The sequence below is a fragment of the Nannobrachium achirus genome (genome assembly GCF_963921795.1).
Source record: "Nannobrachium achirus genome assembly, chromosome: 20".
Taxonomy (NCBI): Eukaryota; Metazoa; Chordata; class Actinopteri; order Myctophiformes; family Myctophidae; genus Nannobrachium; species Nannobrachium achirus.
In genome coordinates, this window is record NC_137827.1 from 31,827,583 (window position 1) to 31,852,787 (window position 25,205).

General features: G+C 42.4%; 1 pseudogene across 1 annotated transcript in view; it reads left to right on the forward strand.

Moving 5' to 3' along the window:
* Positions 1-23,423, forward strand: part of LOC308306383 (guanine nucleotide-binding protein G(q) subunit alpha-like) — a 42,136-nt pseudogene extending 18,713 nt beyond the window's left edge. Inside the window, exons 2-7 of the transcript XR_013963382.1 lie at positions 6,709-6,893; positions 8,554-8,708; positions 11,834-11,962; positions 14,812-14,943; positions 15,494-15,646; positions 18,415-23,423. The product of XR_013963382.1 is annotated as a guanine nucleotide-binding protein G(q) subunit alpha-like (transcript). The remainder of the gene's footprint in view (positions 1-6,708; positions 6,894-8,553; positions 8,709-11,833; positions 11,963-14,811; positions 14,944-15,493; positions 15,647-18,414) is intronic.
* Positions 23,424-25,205: the final 1,782 nt, after the last annotated feature.

Sequence of the window (25,205 nt, forward strand, 5' to 3'; positions counted from 1 at the left end):
ATTTATTTTGATCATGTTCACAAATGTTGTTAGACATGCATTTTTTACTATTTCTACGCTGTGTTCAGGCTCAGTTAAAATAGTTGAAAACCTGTGTTGGCCAACTCTTTCTCCACTGAAAATGTATCAGGATTCAGGAATGACTAAGGGATTCGATAAAGAATCGGACCAATAAGCAGAATCGCTAATGGCATTGGTATCATTGGTTTTAGTGATTGTGGCTTAGGCTCGTGAATCAGGATGGGGAGGGGGGGGGGGGGGGTTAGTGGTTGTGGGGAGGGGGTAGATGGAAGGCAGGAGGAGGAAAGCAAGACAGAGGCTGGTAGTGTGCTGTATTGTGGGGGTGGGGGGCGACAGTAGGGGAGAGGGAGAAGAGTGGATCTTGTGACAGGGTCACGAGAAATAAATCAGACATTTTAGTTGGGAGCGAGCGGTCCATCTCTCTTGCCCAGGCAGCCCGCTGCCACCGACACACAGCAGCTCCTCCGTAGGGCTGTCACCGTTATACATTTAAGTTGCCGATTAACTGTCACTCAAATAATTGCGATTAACGATATAATTGTGTGTTTGGCATTGAACATTGGAACAGTTCAATTTCTTTTTGCCTTTTAGGCTTCGTTATCAGAAGTATGCCCAGGGGGGGGAATGCCCATAAGTCCGAAGGTTCATTAGTCCGAAGGTTCATTAGTCTGAATTAAGTTAGTGTTACTGAGGTTAAGGTTAGGGTTAGGGTTAGAGTTAGGCATAGTATTCTTAACAAATTCGGACTAATAAACCTTCGAACTAATGAACCTTGGGACCAATGCCATGGCACCGGCACAGGGCAGATATGACAAAACGTAAATATAAATAAATATTATAAATAAATAATATAAATATTTACATATTAATTTTATACAAGTGACTCGTAAGCTTTGTTGATTGTGACTATAATGCAAAAACAATTGCGATATCTCAAATAATTGCAATTGGACAATTAAGTAATTGTGACAGGGCAAGGCCTACTCCTCAGCACAAATAATACGCTCTGCTCCTCCACTTTACTCCTGCTATTGTTGGCAAGACAATTTGCAGGTTGTTTTATTTATTTTTAGTATAATAATATGTGGACTGTGGTAGGTTTCAGTGCTCACTGTGATGCTTTTACAGTACACCTCCACTACCATCCTTCACAAAAAAAGAAAACGTGGCAAATGTGTGGTTTTCAAGCTGTGACCCCCAAAATAATCACATTTTAACTGGGGACCCCCCACCTTGACGAGCACTTTGTATAACACGGTTATATTGTGAAAACAGCAGATCTATATTTGGCTGTTTTCACAATTTCTGGCTGTTTTCACAATTTCTGCCTCTAATATTTGACAATTTGGCCAATGTTTAACACATTCCATTGAGGAGTATGTTCGGATATTGATTAATTGGCGGTTCTATGCCATTGAGGAGTATGTTCGGATATTGTACTTATTATTATTATTATTGTACTTAATATTTTATATCATATCGCTGTCTACTGTACCCGCTGGTGAGCAGGAACTTAATTTCCCATGTTGCTTTGGGCGATGGTGGCGTCATTAAGCCGCGCCCGCTTCATTGCTTCCCAGTCTAGCCCTCGCAGATAAACAGCGTTTTCTCATATTTAATCTCCAGATCGCGGCGATCGGCCCGTAACGCTTTTTTTACGGGGCTCTATCTAAGTGGAGGATGCTCGCGGTAGCAATGTTTCACCTCAGAGTGAAAAAATAAAAGTAAAAAAGACGTATGGAAGGAAGTGTCGTCATCAACATCACTTCCTGTGGGCGTTGAAATAGGGCAAATCTATGAAAAACCCAACAGTGGCTCCATCTAGTGTCACCAAATAGGTGGCACAGAATGTGTGTTTAACTCATCTGGTGCCGATCCCGAACTAGTTCGGCTTTATTTCAATCCAATACAATCTTTTTTTTATTAATTCACTTACCCCGAGCTGCTTGTAGAGTCGTGGGTGGTCCTGGCTCGCTAGCCGCTAGCCAGCTAGCCATTCTACTCTGTCCGACGATATATTCCATTAAAAATGGTTTAAAATACATTTTTGAGCTCCCCAATGTTCACCCGATGTTCGGCGCCGCTTCCGATGAGTACACGAGTGTGCCGATCCCGAAGTAGTTCGGCTTTATTTAATTAAATGAATAAAATGATAAGAGGCCTTCTGAAGCCTGGCTTGATTTTTGTAGCTACTAGCCGAAAGCTAACAACGTCCCGGCCGGCCGTAATTTGCGAACGCAATCGCCAATCTCCGCCTAATCCAATGAAAGGCCGCATCTTTAAAGGCTTATATCTCTTTTTTGTGTTTTAGGAAAGCGGCGCGAGGTTTATTTACGGCGAAATCGCCCAAAAATGATCTTTTAGATGACAAAATGGGAATAGCCATTCTGTTAGCATCTTCATCCGGGACATTTCCATGCCGTGCAGGAACGTGAGCACGTCAGGTCCTGGAAGCTGAAGTCCTGGAAGCTAAAGCGCTCGCCTATGAGAGATGCGCTGGCATTCCTTGGCCCCTAGAGGGCGCTGGCGCTCAAAGAGTTAATTTGTAATTTAAGAGGTATTAAAAAGTCCTTAAATTGTCACTTTAGAAATGTGCATAAACCCTCTATATAGACTTAAACGTTATGCTGGTTTGTTTACTGTTGAGTGAGAAAACAATGTTGCACATTAAGTTATCGTCTGGGGACCCCCCAAAATAATTTGGCGTCCTGGGGGTCCCGACCCTCAGGTTGCGAACCACTGGTTTAAAGGTCAGACTAATTCAGTAGGTGTATCTTGGTTCAGTTGTGTCCAAATGTGACATTTGTGGTAAGAGATGTTGTAGCGGGCCAGCTCTACATTGGCACTATGGGCAGACAGATTGTTGGGGAACAAAGTGAAAGAAAAGTCTCCTTCCTTGAATATTGTCCTCTTTCTTGCCCTGGCTGGCACTTATTCTCTTACTTCCAGGATCCGGATATTGCCTTGGCATTGAATAATGATCACAATTCTTGGGATTTAAGTTGATTACAGGTGCACTTGTTGTAAGTTGTTCTTGATAGAATCAGCTAAATTAATTTAAATGCTTACAATGTAAAAGGAAAGTAGGAAAGTCTATGTGCTCTCTCTCTCTCCAATAATTGGTTGTTGGAAGTGGAACCCCTGCTCTTGACCTTAGATCAGCCTCTTCCTAATTTTTTGTCTCTTGCTCTCTGTCTGTCTGTCTGTCTGTCTGTCTGTCTGTCTGTCTGTCTGTCTGTCTGTCTGTCTGTCTGTCTGTCTGTCTGTCTGTCTGTCTGTCTGTCTGTCTGTCTGTCTCTCTCTCTCTCACTCACTCACTCACTCACTCACTCACTCACTCACTCACTCACTCACTCACTCACTCACTCACTCACTCACTCACTCACTCACTCACTCACTCACTCACTCACTCACTGGCAGCTCTGGGGAGAGAGGGCCGTTCTTCTCTGTGTTATAGCGAGAGATGAAGAGCACAGAGCCAGCCTGAGGGGCCTGCAGTTATATTTACTATCCGCTAGGAAAGTGGAAGAGGAAGGGTGGATGAGAAGGGATGGGGGCACAGGAATGAAAAGAGAGGGAGACGGAGGAGGGGAGGGGTTGCTATGGTAATATGGCTGCTCTTCAAAAACCTTGAATGTAGGTGGTGTGTGTGTCTGTCTTTCTTTGTCCTGCCCATCTTTCCCTCTCTGTTTATAGATATTATGGATCTGTGTTGGAGTCCATTTGATTTGGTGTAACAACGTGAAGAGGTCTGTAAACGGGAGCAGATTTTTGGCTTGAGGGAGGTGTTTCCAGGCATGCCAGGCAGAAATGGGTGGCGTGAAATGTGGGTTAGGCCCGCCAGCCACCTCAGCAAGTTGGGATTTATTCAGCAAACACTGTAGATCTAAATGATGCCATGATTAAAATGGGGTGGGAGGTGTTCATTACTCGATTGTGGATTAGCATTAGCTTAATATCACAACCGTAACTAAGGCTATTTATTTTTTGATTTTTTTTGTTTTGTTTTTTCATATGCTTTTTGGGGGGGACAAGGAAAATGTGGACAGAAAAGACAAGTGACATGCATGCAGCTAGGGCTGGCCCTGAAGCCATTTATTAGGGTTTGGAGTTTGAACATGCAGTGATGAAAATAGTAATTTTTTGTCCTCCTCCAAATGGTGTTGATCTACCAGGCTGCTTAATATATTTTTAGTCTATAACCATAGGTAGTAAGGAGACATTTCTATTGTCATAATCATCAGTAATGTTCACTGCTTGTCATCTTCTTTTAATGTAGTCCTGCCCTGTCATTAGCGCTACTCGAGCTCTGCACTAAATCCCTCTTGATATTATGATGATCAGTTAATCTACATATGTTCAGTTGTTCAAGTTGTTGCACCTTTGTACTCCTTCAATCTGCCAACCACTCCATGATATACAGTATCTTGAACATTAAACTTACACATAACCAGTCTTCCCACAGTACTGGTTTCTATTCTTTTCAGTCTGGAAACACAAGTTAGACGTCATGTGGTGGTCCCAATAAGGACCTGGAGGAAAGAAGAGAGGGTGACTAATGGATGAATAACGGAAATCCTTCATGTTACCTTTAGGGCAAGGCAGCCTGCATCTAGTAAATCCCCAGTGTACTGTACTGTGGTGCAACTTATCCAATAACATATCATTGTTGACTATTAACTAAATGGGCAACATATTAACCTTGCTTTTTGGGGGGCAAAGGATTGTCATCAGTACAGGGGCTATTTGAAGGAGGGGATGCGCTGGGTTTCCTACCTTACTTATGGACAAGTTTGAACAGCCCCAAGAGAGGCACCTCCTTAGACTCAACTGGAAATTTTGGTTAAAGGAAGAAAACTTTGAAACGCCATGGAGGTAACCGGGCTGGGCATTAGTGGGCAATATGACTTCACATCACTATCACGATTATTTCACACTTATTTTTCACATAAATAAACTGAAAAAAGGCAGCTTATAAGCTCTCAGACCAGCTATTATGAACGTCAGATGCCACCATTGTACAACAAAGTGTAATACAGATCTTAAGTGGTTTATCAGACTAATCGATTTAGTTGATTATAAAAAGATATTGAGAATTTGTTGTGTAGACTCGCTGATATACTGTACAAGAATTACAAACATAAAAAAGATCTCTGCTTTTCGATTATTCAATATAATAATTAACTATGTAGCTATATTTTTGGTTAATTGCCCAGCTCTAAATATCAGTAGGATTCATTCTGTTATCTATTTAATTTACAAGATATCTTTATCTTAGGTGCAAAGTTAATGGTAATTCAGCCAGTAGTTGCAAGCTATCTGGTTAGCAAGTAAAGTTGGATTGACTGACCAACCTACAAACATACTGGTAGTCATACTTGGATGCTGCAGATTGTCCCATTACACTCTTAACCCATTTAGGCCTAGAATGATTGACTGCTTTAACTATTGAAAAATAGCAGATATACAAGCTTGTAGATCTGCTATTTTTGAAAAATCATGAAAATGTTTGCAAATATTTGAATATCTCATTTTTAACGTGAACATTTGTAACTAAAATATTTTGTTCTGGGGGGTCCCTGATACAATATTTTTAGATGGGGGGTCAGATTGCTGACATAGAAACATAGGTTTTTTAAAAAAAACCTTAGAAGGATTCAAAAGACACTTATAGAATCGGGTCAAAATAAAAATTTTCACGATTTAAAAAAAATAGCAGATCTACAAGCTCGCGGCACTCGGTGCCGCGCTGTGAGCTTGTATATCTGCTATTTTTCAATAGTTAAAGCATTCAATAATTCTAGGCCTTCCTACCTCAATGTGTCAGCATTAATTATTACTCATGTTAATCATCAAGGAGCTTGGACATTGCCTTTCCTATCACGTAGAATCCCAACCAGATAAGAGCTTGATAAGAGCTTGTTATCATGCTGAGCCTAGCATGGCCAGACTAATATCACTACTTGGATGTTGGTCTGGAATCTCTGTGTGGAACCTGCATTTACAAGAGAGGGCAGCGAAATCCAATCCCGACCGAGCGGGCCAGACCAAATCTTTTTTGCACTGACATATTTTGTCTGGTTTCCAGGCTACATCAATACATCATGCTGGTGTTGACAAGTATCCCAATACTTTCAGTGCAGTTAGTCACACTGTACCTCCGTCCATTGCAGTGCGTGAACATACTCACTTTCCAGAGAGGCAATTGTGCTCAAAATAGGAGTTTTTATGAACGTCAATCTTCCTCAAATCGAGATGTCCTCCCCAAATTCCACATCATTCTGTCAGCCAGACAAACACTCCCCCTCTCCCCTGCTTTCTCTCCCCCCTTCATCTCCTCCTTAGGCCTGAATGTCCTTGATGGACACATTATGTACTGTTCTCCCACAGTAAAAATAAAACTACTGTTTTTTTTGTTTTTTTTTTTTTTTTGCATTCTTTCAGTTATGTTCCTGCTGTCCTGTGTTCTCCTTTTGTACAGCTATCTTATCTGTCCAACTCGCTACATGGTTTCTTTGTCTGACTTCTCAGCCGTCTAGATTCTCTGTGTGGAAACCCATCAGTTCTCCCTTGGCTCGGGTATATCTTCCAATCATGTCCCCAGCTCTGTTTTGTGGCAAAAGATATGTATTTCTGAAATTCTGACACTCCCTGTCTTAACTGTATGTTCTTAATGTGTGTCCTCAGGTACGGGAGAGAGCGGGAAGAGCACGTTCATCAAGCAGATGAGGATCATCCATGGAACGGGCTACACAGACGAGGACAAGAGAGGCTTTATCCGGCTCGTCTACCAGAACATTTTCACCTCCATGCAGTCCATGATCCGCGCCACAGAGACCCTCAAGATCCCCTATAAATACGAACAGAACCGGGTGAGAGCCTGGCTTGACACACTGAAAATGAAAACGGAATGTTGAATGTTAACGTCAGACTCCAGTAGCATACCTGTCTGGGGTGGTGATGCCCACTCTTTAAGTATGATATAAGGGCAAATTGGCCACCGTGGGCAAAAGGCACAGATCCCTGCCAGGCCAGGTTTCTTACCCAGGCCTGTGAAATTCTAAAAGGATGGATTATTTTGTGTGGCTTTTCTGCCTTTTTATTGATAGTATGTCAGTGAAGATAGGAAACGGGGAGAGAGAGATGGGGAGTAACACGCAGCAAAGGTCGTCGGGATCAGGACTCGAACCAGCAACACGTCGTCAGGCTGCATTAGCCTACTGTATATGTGGTATGTGCCTGGACGCGCAATTTGGAATCACACCACAGCTCCAGGCAGAGCCGCTTGTTTCACCAGCGTCGGCAGGTAGGGTAAGGTTTAGGCCTAGTTTTACTGAGGTTAGGTTTAGGCATAGTTTTACTGAGGTTAGGGTTAGGTTTAGGCATAGTTTTACTGAGGTTAGGGTTAGGTTGAGGCATAGTTTTACAGAGGTTAGGTTGAGGCATAGTTTTACTGAGGTTAGGTTTAGGCATAGTTTTACTGAGGTTAGGTTTAAGTTTAGGCATAGTTTTACTGAGGTTAGGTGGTTCGACCACCCGGCACCTCTGTGCGGTGCAAAAGGAGCGCTCCCTAGCTCCAGTTCAGCCGACTTTTAGGCAGTCATAGCTCATAGTAGCCAATTGGAATCTGCTCATACTGACTGATATACGGATACAGAACCATATAGGCTATATATCATTGCTGTTGTGTGTCCAAAACTCAGGGTTCCCATGGTCATGAAATCCCTGGAAATATTTTGAAATTAGAAAAATATTTTTCCAGTACTAGAAACGTTTTGGAATTGAACAAGGGTCCTAGAAGGTCCTGGAAAAATAGCTATGCATTGTTTTTGGTTATTGATTTTGTTAACTCTTTACTTTTCATACCTTTTGACATGGGCCATCGTGCGCGATCCGTATGCACGCCACGGTCAGTTCGCTGCGCGCACGCTTTATTTTTGCATTGCACATAGGAGTAAGCGACTCGTTATTGTGCTAAATTATTGTTATATAGTCCTGGAAATTGGGTTAAATATATAAATAAAGTTTTGGCAATGCATTGGTAAAAATGTGTGGGAACCCTGAAAACTGTTCTTTTAAAACACAATATATTATTTAAGAAAAATGTTGGTAGTGGTGGTGGTCCAAAATTGGTATCGGCACTGAAACAAAAATCTGGCATCGGTTGGGCTCTACAGCCTCCTCCGGGCTCTCACTGCTTTTCTGAATGAGGAATGCTTGAGAACCACATTCTGTTTTATTGCCTGAATCGGTTGATAAAGATGTGATGTATCCATCTGTTTCGCTTTCTGTCTATCAAAACAGATACGAATCTGGCAGAGGGAAACACTTTATCAGCCCCATCTGATTAAACGGATGCACATCATTGAAAAATAACTGAAAATAGACACACAGTGGATGAACCCCCCCTTTAAACTCTTTCTCCATTTCTCTCCCCTATCTCCCTCATTCCTCTCCCCTGTCCATGCTTTCCTCTTCTGTCCCTCCCTCTCTACCTCACTTGCTCCCTCTTTCCATCCCTATTGTCCTCAGTCTAATGCCATGCTGGTGAAAGAGGTGGACATTGAGAAGATCAATGGCTTCGACCAGCCCTACATCACAGCCATCAAGACGCTGTGGGCTGACCCGGGTATACAGGAGGCCTACGACCGCCGTAGGGAGTACCAGCTCTCCGACTCCACCAAATAGTATGTCTGTGTGTGTGCGGGGAGACTGATGCATGCTGTATGTATGTGAGTGTTTCAACATCTGATAAATGCAGTCTTGAGTGTGGGTAGATGTCTTTTGTCTACAGGACTGATGCACAGTTTTTGTATGTGTGGGACAGCAGTTGGGGTGCATGAGTGTCTATGTGCATATAAATCGTCTCAGTGAAATTGGGTGTGCATGCGGATGTAATGTAATATATGTCAAGGAGACCGAAGTGTTCTCAAGGAGAACCAGATTTCATAGTGAAATAGTTGGGGTCTGCTTGGCTGGCTTGGTGATGCTGCATCTATATGTATGGGGGTTGTGAACAGTGTCATATGTTCGGTTTCAGGAGTGACAACAATGCCGTGAATTCCCTTGCTGTGACAGGGGATTTTCTTCTTGTTACCTACCTAAGTGATTGTCTGATAGAGTACTCAAAACGTAGTATAGTGGCTTAGATGGGTTCTCCTGTAACCTAAAGGTTGCAGGTTTGATCCCCCAAGTAGTGAAGGCCTTCTAAATCTACTCTGATAAGAGCATCCACTAAATGCATGAAAGTTGTGACTGCTGTTAATCGCCTAACAAAAATGTGTACAGTGATAATTTATACCATCAGTGCTTCTTATTTGAATTGCACTGATGACCGTTGTACTGACAAGTCAAATATTCATTGGAATTATCAGTGCAATGTGACGCCGGGGCCCCTGAGAGCTGAGCTGATGGGAGAATAAATGGGGAGAGGTGGAGCCTGAGAGTGCATGCAGAGTGCATGCTCTCTCACCCATTTAACACTCGTAGCTAATTGAAAGCAGAACAGTGACTCACAGGCCACTGTCTTGCCTCTGACTTAGCTGCGGCATACTTTTATCATAAACGTGCCATTAGGACTTCTCCAATGTAGTGTCCACATGTACATGGCAATCAGATTTAGCTAATGTACCACTTTGTTGGAAGTGACCGTATCTTAAGTGTGGCACATTAATAGCCTGGACATGATGCACAAAATCATGCCAGAGACTAATTTAGCAGAGAGTAAATCATTAAGTCACTAGGATAATCATAAACGTTTTATATATTATAAACATGCAAATGGTTAAGAAGTTGTGATGTTCCTTTGTTCAATCTCAGGCAGCAGGGAAAGTGTGGCAATTTGGCTCATGGATATCAAAGCCAGAGTGTGTTTTTGACAGGTACCAGCAGCTCCTAAATATGATTCTGATCTCTCTCAAGGATCGAAATGTGCGCAGCCATACTGGACAGACCTCTGTCCTGTAGCATTTGCAAATACTGTTTATTTTGTCTTTTTATTGGTGGGGTTTGCAACAGTAATAATTACAAGCACCAGAAATCAAATATTCTACCCTTTTGTGATTGGGAAATTTACAGTCTCTGAATACAAAAAAAAAAAAAAAACACACTCACCTGTTGGTATAGGCAAGTTAAAACAAATACGAAGAATTAATCATAAAAATATCTTTAACCCCAGGTCTGTTGCTTCCTAGTAGATCCAAGGTGCTGGTCCAGGCTAAATGCCCAGGGTCATTTGAAGTGCTCCACTCCAACACGCTGCCCCTGGTTGTTGTTTTGATGTATTACAGTGTAATGTTTTTCTAATTGCTGTGTGTGCACTGTGCAGCATGCACTCATGCATGTTAATGTGTGATGTGTAGGCCGCATGTTTGTGTGTCTTCATGTTATTGTTATATGTCTAAGATTGACTACAGTATATATGTTTGTGTTTGCATGCGAGTCTCCAGAGCGTGAGTAAATGTAAAGCCTACATTTCATCAATCTCAACGTTACCCTGCATTGTGCATGTGTTCTCCAGTTACCTTAGCGATATTGACCGCGTGACTGCGGAGGGGTACGTTCCCACCCAGCAGGACGTGCTGAGGGTCCGTGTTCCCACCACGGGCATCATAGAGTACCCCTTTGACTTGGAGAACGTCATCTTCAGGTACCTTCCCATGGTACCAGGACCACAGCCCCACAGCAGCTAGAGACTGGCCCAAACCACTGATGGCTCTCAGGAGTTATATAACAGGCTTACTAGTAGTTGGTAGAGGACCCTCTCACCCAGAGCTATTAACAGGGGGTATTTCGGTTGAATTGAAGTATTGCCGTGTTGGTGGCATCAGTTGCCTCAAAAGAAGTGCTGGCTGAAAAAGTGTAACCAAACCCTAGACTCAGATTTCAAGTTAATTTGCTATAGCCAGGTGTCCCACTGACAGAAGGACATGATAGTTTTGCTATGTTCAAATCAGTTGAACCTTTAGGGTAACCTGACTGCAGTTCGGTGGTTTGCGGCCAGACTTGAGCCGAATTTCTGGGTGGCAAGATAGAGACCGAAGCTGGAGTGTGACGTGAGCCGCCGCCAAGCACCAGATGGAGATGCATTGGACAGATATGTCAAAGATTCTCCAGGAAGTAATCGGAGTGCCATATACAGAAATCCACTGAAATGTTGAGGAGTTATAACAGTTTGGAATTAGGAAAATGAGGTCTCCTCCTGTAAATATGTAATGATAAGCTTCCTGGAATCTTTTGACATAATCTGTGTATAAATCCTCTTTATCTCATCCCAGGTGGTTTCTGTTTCTGCTGCATTGGCCACCTCAACTACTGTCACTGATGCCCCATCTCACCTTCTCTGTCTGCTTCAGACACACACAAGACCTCATCAAGCACCCTCTCTGGGACGTGCACTCTCACGGCCAAGTCCTAAATAGTTTTGCAAATTGAAAGATTCTCATTACCAACCGCCTAGAATGATTTTGTGACTTCAAGTCATGTTGAAACTTGAATATCTACCATTGCTGATTTGATGTCTGATCTTTAGATGTACACGTAGCTGTAGCTACAGGTTAAACACAAATCTTGGAGAGTCGGATGTGAGGGATTCAGGGGTGTGATGAGGTGGTGGACCAGTGACAATAACAGCCTTGTGTTTTCTGATATACGGTGTTCTCACCGAAGCTTCTTCCACAGGACTGATCCACGCTTCTGGAATGGCATGGGGGTTGTGGTAACTGCCTGTCACGCTTTATATAACTGTTGTTTCTGTCTTTTTTTCTCTTCCTATCTGTCTCTCTTTCCTCCTTCTCAACTGGTCTGCCTGTAGTTATCTTACCGATCTGGATCGTATCTCAGATTCCAACTATCTTCCCACCCAACAGGATGTGCTCAGGGTGCGCATCCCAACCACTGGAATCATAGAGTACCCCTTCGACTTGCAGAGCATCATTTTCAGGTAGAAAAGACGCCTCTATCGGACTGAGACATTTCAGTTCCTCTCTGTTACTAAGTCACCCCTAGGTTTCCCATTGAAGTCTTTAACCCATAACTCATTGAATGTGTGTCTGTCTTCGCCCCAAAAGATATGCTTACTTTATGAACATTGTGTCTCCTCATAAATTTAGTTAGCCATGAACTGTCTGTACCCAGAGCCCACTCATCTTCCTCTCCGCACCCTCCTCACCACACCAGACATTCACAGAAAAACATGCTCACTTTGGCTATCACAGTTTTATAGCCTACAACCACGACTATGACACACACACACACACACACACACACACACACACACACACACACACACACACACACTCCCCACACTTGTGAGCCCAAAGTCCTACATTTTGGAGCCCAGTCTTTGTAAATGGGTCACCTCGCTCCTCTCCTCTCTACTGCCTCCTCCTTTCCTCCTCTCCTCCTTTCCTCTCTGGCTGGCAGAGGAAACGAGGTCGTCCTCTCCGTGGTGGAGTGTTATTTTGGGCAGCAGGTCCTGCAGGGCCCTGATTGGCCCTGGGTCTCTGTGGACTGCAGTGGACTGGGCCATTGCCAGGGGGCGCTCTTGCAAAGCAAAATTAGTGGATCAGATCTGTGCTGCTAGATCAGAGGCACATCTTGCACCCCCACCAGAGGCTTTCACGTGCACATCTTGTAATGGGCAAAATACTGTACGCAAGGTTTATGGGGTTAGAGGCCATGTGAGGACATGCAACGCACACGCGCCTGAATAGAAAAGTAAATGGTTTTGAAGGATTTGACTGAATCGGTTGTCGCAGATTAACACTTAATGAAACTGGGACCTAAATTCCCATATAAGCAAAAGATGACCTTGCTCTCATTGCCGTGAATGAACAGGCTGAAAGGCTGTTGCTGGAATATGTTTTACCCAAGTGAAAGGTTGCGCGCCAAATGTTTTCTTCACATCACGTGCAAGTGCGTCTTCTTTTGAAGCCCTGTTTATCTGTGAGATTAATACTTCTCAGCTCGTAGTGGCCAGATGACTTAGGACTGCATCATTCTACCGTCGGAGGGATCAATTTACTAGAGGAGGTGCCCTCTGTAATCCTAATCGTTTCCACGTCTTCTTTCCTGTGTCTTCCTTTTCTCCTACTTGTCACAGATTTTTCCTCTCCTGTACTTTCTGCTGTTCTTTTTCCCCCCTCTTCTTTTCTTGTCCTCCTCTCCATCTATTCTGTTTATCCTTTCGTCCTTCATCTTAGCCCCTCCTCCTTCTCTCTCTGACTATTTGTCTCCTCCACACGGGTTTTAACGGCTTCACGACTGCTCTAGTTCAGTGCTTTATCATACACTTGCACCAGGAAATGGCTGGTAGAGAAACTGATGCTTTATGATCCCCCTCTCTTGCCCTATCGTGTGGTATGAATCAAGTAGAAGTTACTGCCTGCCTGATCTGTAGCATCCAATGGAAAATGTGAACCCCCTAATGTCATATTGGGAGGTTAAAAAATAGCACCACTCAGTTTAAGAATTCCTATACGTTCCCTGTAGTCTAGGGCTGTGATATATTTATAACTATCCATAGCCTCTCACAAACCAGGAACAATTTTGTGCTGACATCAGGTGTGAAATCTTAGGCTACTCCCTATATGAACAGTAGGGAAGAAAGGCTACCAGGTTATTTTGTTGGGATATGGGTAAATGTTCTGTAGAGAAGTGGTTTCCCAAATGTTTTAGCTCTAGACCTTGACGAGAGATTTCTCTCCCTGGGACCCAAACAATTGAGAATAGCAGATCTGCAAGCTCGTAACGCCTTGCATCGTGATGCATTGTGCACTTGTAGATCTGCTATTTTCACTACTACTCAAAGAAGAAAAAAACAGATTTGATTTGTTTGATATATTTGAGGAAGCGAATGAAAAAAACAATTTACTCCATAAAAATGTATCCAGGACCCACTGTTTGGGAAACACTGCTGTAAAATGTTGAGAATATGGTACTTCCATTTCAAATGGCTCTTAGAAACATTACTGTCAGCAGATTAGCACCAATACATTCATATATTTTGTTGGGAGCTGTGGTATTGTTGTTTATGTAAATAATGATTGGATTCTCCTGGGCTTTATATGAATTCTTAAACTGGCACTTATCACCCTTTCAATTGAACCTACTGTGGAAACTTACAGTATCTTTGTGGATGGTGACGGGCACAACTTACTTCTTCACTTGCACCGTTTACATGCAACCAGTTTGTGTCTCTTGCCTGTCTTTGGACTTACCCTTTGCCACTGAAAAGGCAAGAGTTCAACAAACTGTTCCAGTCTATCACTTTTCACATTTGTGGTATGACCATGTTTGGAGAATGAATTTGTTTTGTCACTGCTCTAACTGTACTTTAGGTGTTGAATCCATCAGGTCTTCATTGTCCACTTAAATGGCAACAATTGAGTATGCTCTCTTAAGCTATGGACTTCAAGCCTACTTTTGTCCCCATGTGATGGGTAAAATATATGCTAGCGAGTCTGTCCCAAATTGAGTCATTTTGGCCTTGTTCTGCTTCTGATAATATACCGTATAAGCATTGCTACATTACCATCATATCAAGTGCAGGAGTCGAGATTGCTGGATTTGAACTGAAGCTACATTTAAACAAATTCTGCACCGATGGATTCAAAACCGTAGTCGGAAAGACAACCTTATTTAACCGGAGTCCAGGACTGTACCGCATTCTTTCCGATTTTGAATGTGTTATGTAACATAACCTTCTATTTAAATAACATGTTAATTACATTGTTTGTCTTCCTGGGATGTTCCACTTGTTCTCTCCTCTGTCCTCCTCCCTCTCTTCAGGATGGTGGATGTGGGGGGGTCCAGAGGTCAGAGAGGAGGAAGTGGATCCATTGCTTCGAGAACGTCACCTCCATCATGTTCCTGGTGGCGCTCAGTGAGTACGACCAAGTACTGGTGGAGTCGGACAACGAGGTTCGTAAACACACTACATATTCTAGGGTCACATTAGTCTTGCATTTAGCCAGACAATCTGAGATCTACGCCTACCAATACATCGTCCAAAGTGGGGGCTAGAACCGTGGACAAACTTATGTCCACTGCTTTGAAAGCCAGAAATATCACCACCCTGATATGACGGGGACACTCTAAAGTCCTTAAAGTGTTTCTTCAGTGCTTTTCTCTTTTTATTTCCTTTTTTTCCCCCCCGTTTAGATCTGATTATTTTCCACACAGTTGTAGTCTCTGCATTGATTTTTAGATGTCACCACAGATGTATTGATTGTCAGAGGTCTCCCATTGTCTGGCTACGTGAGACCAGTGTTGCATACAACAATTTCCGTTGCCATATGATATGTGATTCATAGATGCAGCTTTCACCCCAACTTTGTGAGCATTTGAAAATACAATTAAAGTAGAGAGAGTAGAGACAATTAAACACACATGCAGACATTGTATCCATGATTTATACCGTAAAACAAGCTCATTGGCTTATTGTTCTTTCCTCTCTCCCCCTTCACTCCAGAATCGTATGGAGGAGAGTAAGGCCTTGTTCAGGACCATCATCACCTACCCATGGTTCCAGAACTCTTCTGTCATCCTCTTCCTCAACAAGAAAGACCTGCTGGAGGAGAAGATTCATACTCACACTTGGTTGACTACTTCCCTGAGTTTGATGGTATGTATGTGTGTGTGTGTTAGAATATGTGTACTGTATATGGACTTAGAATTCACTCCTACTGTATATAAACGTAGAATTTAACACTCTGGAGCCCCGGTCCTAGTCATAAGGCGTCATAAAGTAATTTCATTGACCTGAACGCCACGTATGTACGTTTCCCTGCAAGCCAAATGACGTCATGATGACGTTATGATAACATCCTCCGGTGACGTTCAGAACTAGGCCTGATCACAGCCCATATGGGGATGATCTTGACGTCATTACCAGGACGTCATATGGACTTTTTAGTTTGACAGGATATGTTAGTTGAAATATGAGCATATAAGGTTATATTCTGGGACATATCTGAACGGTTATGATATTTATCTGTCATCATCGTGGGCAGGATTTATGTTTGTTGAAATCAGGTGATATTCTAGGCCAGATCTGACTAGCCATGGTTTGACTTGATCTGGCCCCAATCGAGTTGTCACTGATTGGTCCGGGTCCTGACCGTGCTTGCTGGGATATATATGCATATGACATATTGATATTCCTCTCCCAGTCCCAAAATCTCCATCCCTATTCTTTTTTTAGATGACACCAAAATGTAGAGCCTTCTCTGGGTACAAAATTAACCCTACAAAATCTGAAGCCATGCTGCTACGGTGAGAGAGAGATGAAGCAGGGGACCCCCTCTACATGTTGTATAAAATTGTGTTGCAGATTTTCATCGATTTCATAGATAGATTCGTAGACTTGTATGACAGCACTGTCATCAGTATATGTTGGATTCATGTTAATATGTTGTTGTTGTTGTTTTTTTTTTTCTTTTTTCAGACATTTAACCACTTAAATCGTCAATACCTTATATCACTCGGTACATATTTGCCAAAAATAGCCGATCTACAAGCTCTCAACGCTGCTATTTTCGGCCAAAGTTCTCAGAATAGGGATGCGAGTGTCAAGTCGTTCATTTAAAAGTTTGAACCTATCACACAAAGATTTGGCGGCCCCCCTGTAGTAACTCTGAGGACCCCCTGTTGAAGACCCCTGCACTATGCCATTGTGTAGTATTAGTCTTTGCACATAGGACTCCCTTAGCCTTGTTCCCAGCCCTTACTCATCTGTGAAGAGAAAAGTTTGGTGGTCAGCAACTAATCTAGAGAGTGTCTATAGGGGCGGGACTCCGTTATACGTATTTCCCCGGAAACTAGTTTTGTTTTTGACCAATCACAACACTTGTTTCATTCACAGAGAATGTACATATCACCAGTAAGACTCCCTATTCGGGAGATAAGTGACCGTCACGTCGCATACACAAACTTTAGAAGCCAATGGTAGCCAATCAGGTGGGACAGATCCATGTTGATGACATGACTTTAGAGATACTGTGTACCGCTTTGCGTGATTTTAGGGCAAAATCTGTAGGAGCAGTGTCCAAAAATGTGTTTTGCAAGAATCGGCCTCATGGTGGTGCTAATAGAGGGCTGTGTGAGAAATGAGGGGTGGAGGTTTTGGTTTGGCAGACAAGGAGTGTGTGTGTGCAAAGTTTGGCATGGATAGGGGCAATGGTGGCGGAGATATGAGTAGGGCAAAAGTGTGACGTGACGTGTGACGAACAGACTGACAGACAGACAGCCGGTGGAGGTTTTGACCTCATGTGTGCACTGTCATATACATTCACACAGTGTAGAGACCTAGTTTAAACCATGAGCCTTACCATGGTGGCCAAGATGATGACACTATGCTCTCTACATGGCATGTATCTGCAATGATATACAACCCTACATCCTACTGAATCCACTATGCCACACACAGCTGTTGCTCACAGCAGGCGTGATCACACATTTGCAATTTACCAACCTTAAATTTACAAATTAGTATGTAGCCTAATGTATGGTGCAGGCTATGACAACCTGCAATATTGTCACCAAAAAAAAGGGGGAAGGGGCAGCCACACTTGACAGTTATGTTGAAAATCATCTTTCACCTCCGTTGTCTCTTCACTGATGTATACACACAATGACTTGGTGTTCTGTTACATAATTTATAAATTGCTGTTTTGTTTTTGTTTGGGTTTTTTTTGGTCAAAGAGTGCAATGGATCAGAACGCTGGTGTTAATTGGTGGTTAATTGCAAACTTCCCATTTCAAGTAATTTGCCTATAATTATCTTTCAAAAGCACCACAGATACAGTACTATATGGTCTAGATGTGTTGCTTTAGCTCTACCTAGTGAATTTATTGCCTAGTACTCCATCCAGCGCAATTTGCCTCATTTTCCCTAAACGTTTGCTTGCACTCACTCATTCTCACTGCAAACACATGGAGAGTGTTTGTCATGATCAGTGCATGTCTGTTATTCAAAGGCCATCTAAGATCTTTGTTAGGCACTTTGTTGTCTTTTTGAGTAGACAATGTTTTTACCCCTTTTTTTGCCAATTAAATCCTCCCCACATACTGTACCCTACTGGCTCACCTGCCACTGCCACGTCCTGCTCCTCCCGCTCAGCACTCGTTGCTGGCCTGTATGAGAGTGCATTGACTGAATGACACAGACCAGTTGTGTTCATATAGACTCGCAATTAAGCCAAATGCATCGTGGTGGACTTTACCACTGCGCCACCCAAGCACCACTGTGGGTCACTTCCTTTGGTGTGGAGTAAACGTGTCGTGTATTTATCACATTTTGTCTATCAGTTCTACTACAGTGCAGCCCAGGGCAAAAACCGACAGGCAAGACACCACTGATTGCAGCTCTGTTTCATTCTCTCCATATCTTAGGTCCGCAGCGAGATGCCCAGGCGGCACGGGAGTTCATCCTGAAGATGTTTGTGGACTTAAACCCAGACAGCGACAAGATCATCTACTCCCACTTTACGTGTGCCACGGACACTGAGAACATCCGTTTTGTGTTTGCAGCTGTCAAAGACACCATCCTACAGCTCAACCTCAAAGAATACAACCTGGTCTGAGGGATCACGCAACGACGCACACCTCTGCCCCTTCATTGCACAAACAACACACCTCTTTTACAGAGGGTGCGCTCGGTAACACACGCATCACATGGCATATGACGCCCGCATACATACACACCAAAAGAACCCTTCCTTTTTCATCTAGTACAGTGGATTCACAGATACCCCCACCCACCCCCTCTCTTCTCCCACCTGCATACATCCTCCTGTCTGTCACCAAAGCTCTTCCTCCTACTCTCAGCAGCTTATTGTGTCAGAGTCCTGGTTCCACCCAAAGCTGCTCCTTGTGTCACATTTGGCCAGCAGCTGGCTCTGGCACACTGACCTGGCACACGGGCTGTCCCCCACAGGCTATATAGTGACTTTGGAGGGGATTTTGGTGTGTGTATGTGTGTATGTATGTGTGTGTGTGTGTGTGTGTGTGTGTGTGTGTGTGTGTGTGTATGTGCATGTGTCTGGGGCAACAAGGACTAGTAAGGAGCTATCTATTGGTTAATTGTGGATTTAAGCCCCTGACCCTCTGGAGTTGAACCATGGTAGTGTGAGACGGGATCTTGAGATTCGTCTCCTTTTCTTGACCTCATGACGGTGTTTAAGGAAGTCAGCGCTGTATCTCCTTTAAGAAAAAAAAACCCATGGACCTGAGATGCAGTACATAATGGAATTAATAATGCAACATTGGGCTTGAAGTTGAGGGGTGGGGGCAGCGTGACACAGACAGGATGTGATGTTGCACTCAGGAAGTTAGGCGGCGGGGCAAAGGATTCTGTCTCCATATTGCATCTATGAATGTACCCTCCAACGTGAGCGTTGCAATCGCAAAAAAAAAAGAAGAAAAAAATGAGATATATTGTAAAGTAAATGCATATGTAATACACTCGAAGACAAAAAGCACGAGAGGGAGAGGAAAACATAATTGAAATCTCTGTTCATTGCTGAGATTTTTTAAACATTTTTAATGATGGTAACTTGTTGCTATGTCTACTTCTATTTAACGAATAATGGCAAATTTGAAAGTTAATAAAGGGTAAGAAAAATACAAAATCTTTAAAAATGTGCAAAAATAAAACTACAGAAAAATGTCTAAAAACAAGTAACCATAAATTTACTTGACTTAAGTATCCTTTACAGAATTCTGTGGATTTTGTTTTCCTTTTTACACTTAATCACATTGCTTCCCTCCTCCTCCTCTCTATGAAATCACAGAGACGATCTGTAACCTTCCGTATGACACGCAACACCACCTGGTTCCGCCGATACATGTGCACTCACACACACAGTACACTACACTAGGAGCGGATGACACTTGCCATTTGACAAATGTTCTGCTCTGATTACCATAGGTGGGTGCGGAGGGTAGCACAGGACCTGATATCATCAGTGTGTGTGGCAGCCCACTAAGTATGAATACGGGCCCATTCATAGCCTGGGCAAAACAGGATGCAAAAAAGCTCGACTGACCAATCAGAACTGTCAGTTTTAAGTTAAACCTCATTCTGAGAACATCAAGACGATACAGGCAGCACAACACTGATGATGTCATGCCTCATTCACTCTGCCGTCCAATCAGACGCACTCCCTGACAGTGACATTTATGATCCATTATATCAACATGGGACGTGCTTCTGTTTACTTTTTTTTTTTTTTTTACTGTATAGTCACTTTGTTTGTTTATAAAGATTTTGCTTGCTGTTGAGTGATGAGAGGAGGTGAACTATGACCTTTCTTTCAGTCACTCTTATAGTCTGCAAACATTATTTGTGTATATTTATGTTTGTAAATACATATACACAGAAACGCTCCTGTACAAAAAGGCTCTGTGGTACACCATCTTTGGCAAACAAAAAATCAACTTCTTTCAGTAGTGTACTGTTTGGTTTTCTTTTTGTTTGTTTCCTTATGAATTTACGGTAGTATTGATACTGTGATAATGGATTTTGTTCACTTGATTGATAGAGTACTACACACAGAGCTGTGCTGAGTAGGGGGGGGCTATAGATCTGGAGCAATAGTCTGAGAAAAAAGGTTCCACCCCACAAGAACCTTTCTTTTTTTTAAGACCCTTAACAACTGCAACAGCTCCACGGTAACACTAACTAGGGCTGGTAAGATTTTTTTTTCTTTCACAATATGGTGACGAGATGATTTAAAAAAAGATTGATAAGTATGTTTTTTTTTTTTATTTATGTAATTTATGGACCAGGTTTGAAGGTGTTGATAATTTCACTGCTTTGACTCTCTCATGTTAAAGTGCTCCTTATCTCATGGGGGAGCCTACTTGAGTCTAAACTGCTGTAAAAGACAAAAGAAACAAAAAAAAGACGTCTGGTATAGTATGGACTTTTATCTCTACTTTCTATATTTCTCTTAAGACATTTCCAGTTGTACTTGCCATTACACCTCCGTCTATGATAATGCCACATGGTTTCTTTAGCGGCCCTCACATTGGTTTTGTTGGATGTTTAAAAAAGAAGAAAAAAAGGCTTGTCTTTACTCTTGGTTTATAGACGCAGCGCTGTAATGCATACATAGAAAATGCATCATACAAAAATTAAGTGGACTTTTTATCGGTAATTGAAGGCTACATGATTCTTGCTTGTCGCGTGTCTTCTGTCTTTTTTTTTTTCTTCATCGTTAATTTGCAGTTTTTGGTTTCCAAGCTTGCTTTCATAGTGCCAGTGACGTGCAGATACCCTTTTAGGTCTTTGACCTTTTCTACAGGCGATGTATCCTTTGTCATTAAGGGCTATCACAGTGGCATCAGGCAGTCAGTGGGAGTGGAGGGCAGGATCACACGGAGACCCCAAGTCATCCACTGCTGCTTTTTTTTATAGATGGACTCTACTTAAGTGCTCTAAGAATTTTAGGCAGGATGTTATTTCAAAACCGTTAGGTTGTGTACAGAGATTACACGCAAACCTTTTCTTATTTTTTCCTCTTTTCACCTAGCTCAACCTAGTCAGCGTTAATGCACCCTAGCCCCCAGTGTTCCTTAATGCCCTCATTGCATTGATTTCACGTTGTTGCATAGACTTGACCTCATGGAGTATGTAAACGCTAACTTCACTTAGGAGAGACTACCATTACACCACAAAGTATTGCTCCCCACACCCACACCCACCCTCACCTCAGTGTTTGAGTCATAGATGTTGGCCAACAGAACTTGACTGCCAGTTGTCCTGCTAAAAATGTACACCAGTCTGATGCTGAACAAGCAGTCAGCTAGGAGGAGATGCCTGAGATTCTACAGTGTGTCAGTATTACATTGGAATGGATGATGTGCCAGCATAAATACACAAGTGTTTTACTGTTTTTACTGTAGTGTGAAAATGTACCTTGTGTGGACTGCGACTCACTTTTAATGGTGATGCACACACACTGAGAAACGGACCACGTTTCCCAGTCACCATCGATCACACAGCACTACAATTCCAAGGTACATAGTTAAGGGCTGACTGGCTGATTATTTGGTTTCATTGGTTTGGTACAGCCCTGTTGCACAATGTGTTCACTTTTTCTTTCTCTCACACTAAAGTATGAGCTATAAAGAGGCTACACTGTAAAGTCCTGAGTGTTAATTTAACTGATTGTACAAATGGACAAACGTCATCACAGTTCCATTTGGTTCTCTTTGTACACTCTTGAGTTTAATTAACACTGGGTGTTACCGTGTAGGCAATCATCAAACTTGATCCCCTTTTCATTCTTCAGTGGCATCATTGTCACCGTTTCCTTTTGAGCACTGACCAGTGAAAAGACTGGACTATTTTTTTTTGTTTTGTTTTGTTCTTTCACTGTAACTGACCTTTTTTTGTGGTCCTGAAGGAAATGAAACTGAAAGATGAAGGCTGATTCAGGGCCTGGCTAGCCCTATACAATACCTAGCATTATATGTGATCAATTGGTACAGTACCTAGCATACCATCTGATCAATGGATGATTGGGTATGATACAACTTCCGGTGGGTACTCTGAGGTATCCCATTAGTGCATATTCAGAACTTAACGCTTTTTTGGGGTGGGAGGGTCACCTTTTTAATTTTATTCCCTTCTTCCTCTTTGTATTATAAGAATACTTTACCGAAACACTATTGTATTGTAGGACCACTTGATTTTTCTTTCTTTCTTTTTTTTTTACTCTAATGAACCTGATGGTCAAACGTGTAGTGATGTATAAAATGCTGTTGTTTCTTTTTTTTTTGTATGTAAACCAAATGTAAATGATGTATAATACTGAGTGTGCCAACCCCACTCTCTCTCTAGAGCCAGGCTCTCTTTTAAGTGCCAACGTTGTGGTGGTGATTACGAAAGGACCGCCGCCTGAGACGGTCTCCTTTTAAAATATATATATATATATATAAATAAATACAAAATAAAGACCACACACACACCAGAGACTAAACAAGAGATAGATGATTAAGTACACACACAAAAAATATTCTGTATTTAAGATTAAAGATTTAAAAGATAATCTGCTGTTTTTTTTCCTGTTTCTTTTTTTTAATTTTTTTTTTTTTTTTTTTTAAGAAACTGTAATTATAATTGCATGTGCTGTTTATTTTGTGTTGGAAGTGAGGGCTTGGATGTATTGATGCAATTGCATAAAGGGTTGTATCGGTTGGTTATTATCGAACATTGATTTACATTACTCTTGCCATATTTCTTTTTTATGTTTTTCATGTATTTGTTTCAACCACTGTTGCCTGATCCTCATTCAAACATGAACATGACTTATGATCATTGCCGCCTTCTAAGAGAGAAACATAATGACAAGGTATCTGTTTTAAATTGAAATAAATTTGTTCCTATACTTGCTGATGGTGTTTAAGTGTGATTCATGGTTTGATTTAGTTAGCTGTTTGTTGGTCTGAGTGTTTAGTCTCTGCTTCTTCCGGAAGCAAACATTTTACAGAGATTGCCCAAAGTGCTGCATAGCAAGAACAAAACATCTAAACATTGAAAAAATCAATATACACTAGCCCTTACCCGTTCAAAGATATGAGCTCCAAAATGATGTGCAGTGTGTGGGTTATGGGATGTGCACTGTGCATACAGTATATGAGGGATGGAAAGTAACTTTAACTGGTGCTTGCATGATAATATGTAGGAGCATCAATGTAAGAAATACCCGTTTCGTTTAATGGCTAACCCCCCCCCCCCCCAGCCTACCAGCCCACCCGCCTGCGCACATACCCGCCTGCCTGCGCGCGCACACACACACACACACACACACACACACACACACACACACACACACACACACACACACACACACACACACACACACACACACAGAGAGAGAGCTGGTTAAACATGTTGCCTCATGCTAGATGCAGAATAGATGTGCCTCAAGCTAGATGCAGAATAGATAATAGATACACCATAAAAATGCTAATATACAGCATACGATTTGTGAAAGTGACAAACGGGCTTCACAGTTATGTCAGGTGTGTTCATATGCTAATGGTGATGCGATTTCAGATCAATTGCTCCAGCCACTGAGGAGAAACGCTGTTACAGACAGACACTCACTCAGACAGACATTCGCAAAATTATAGTATAGATGTGTAAATATTACACCATATTTACAATATGGACAAAAAAATTAGAGTTGCCAGTGCTGCAATCTGGGAACCCATTCAGGGTTTTTTTTTATAACTGGGGGTACCTGGTAGGCGAGGTTAGGGGGTACCACCTCCTTTTTTGTTTGGCTCCTCCCCTTTCTTAGCCCTCTTCCTCCCGCAGGGTTCTGTGTTTATTCCTATTCTTAAGACAACATTGCGTGTTTAGGGCAGTGACAGGGACACATCCCACTTCCAGCTAACCAATACGAAATATCTCTGAATCAATATGGACATGATGTAACACCACAGAGTCACAGACAGATACTTTTCTAGATGGCTCTGCAACCAACAGAGCCACGCTGTAAAAACAAGACCGGATCTAAAACGGCATAGCTTCCATGTTGATCTTGGATCTCAGAATATGATGTCAGCCCAATCAGGCTCTCTCTTACTTCCAATATGCATGCAGACATCATAGTCTGAGATTAGATGTGCACAAACAGACACACACGAACAGGGGGGATAATGGACTTGGAGTGAAACATGAAACCAGTACAGGGTAGAGACTCAATTTAGACGGTGTGGAAGGTATGCAGGTGTGTGTCATAGATACACTCCTACTCTGTTGGTGTCAGAGGTCGATCAACATCAGCATTTGTCCTCCAATTCTGATGGACACACCATAGCATACTGTGTAGTGTACACAGTACCTGTTACTTACGCCTACCCATCGACACCACCAAACGACTTGTCATTTGTGTCCAAAATCATCTAAATAGAATGTCACCAGTCTCGTGTCCTCCCCCTCTGTTTCTGCAGGGCCTACAACCTCTACAGTCCAGTAGAGGTTCTCTACTCAGAGCCATACCTGCAGCCAGATGTCAAATATGTCTGAGGGTTAGCCTAAATGAGTTACTCCAGTGGTTCTCCAAAGCTCTAAAGAGGTGGTGCCATAGTTTTGTACTTTTTTCTGTTTTGTATGTGTCTATCGAGTTAACATTAGTACTCTAATAGACCACCGGGTGTGGTTATAA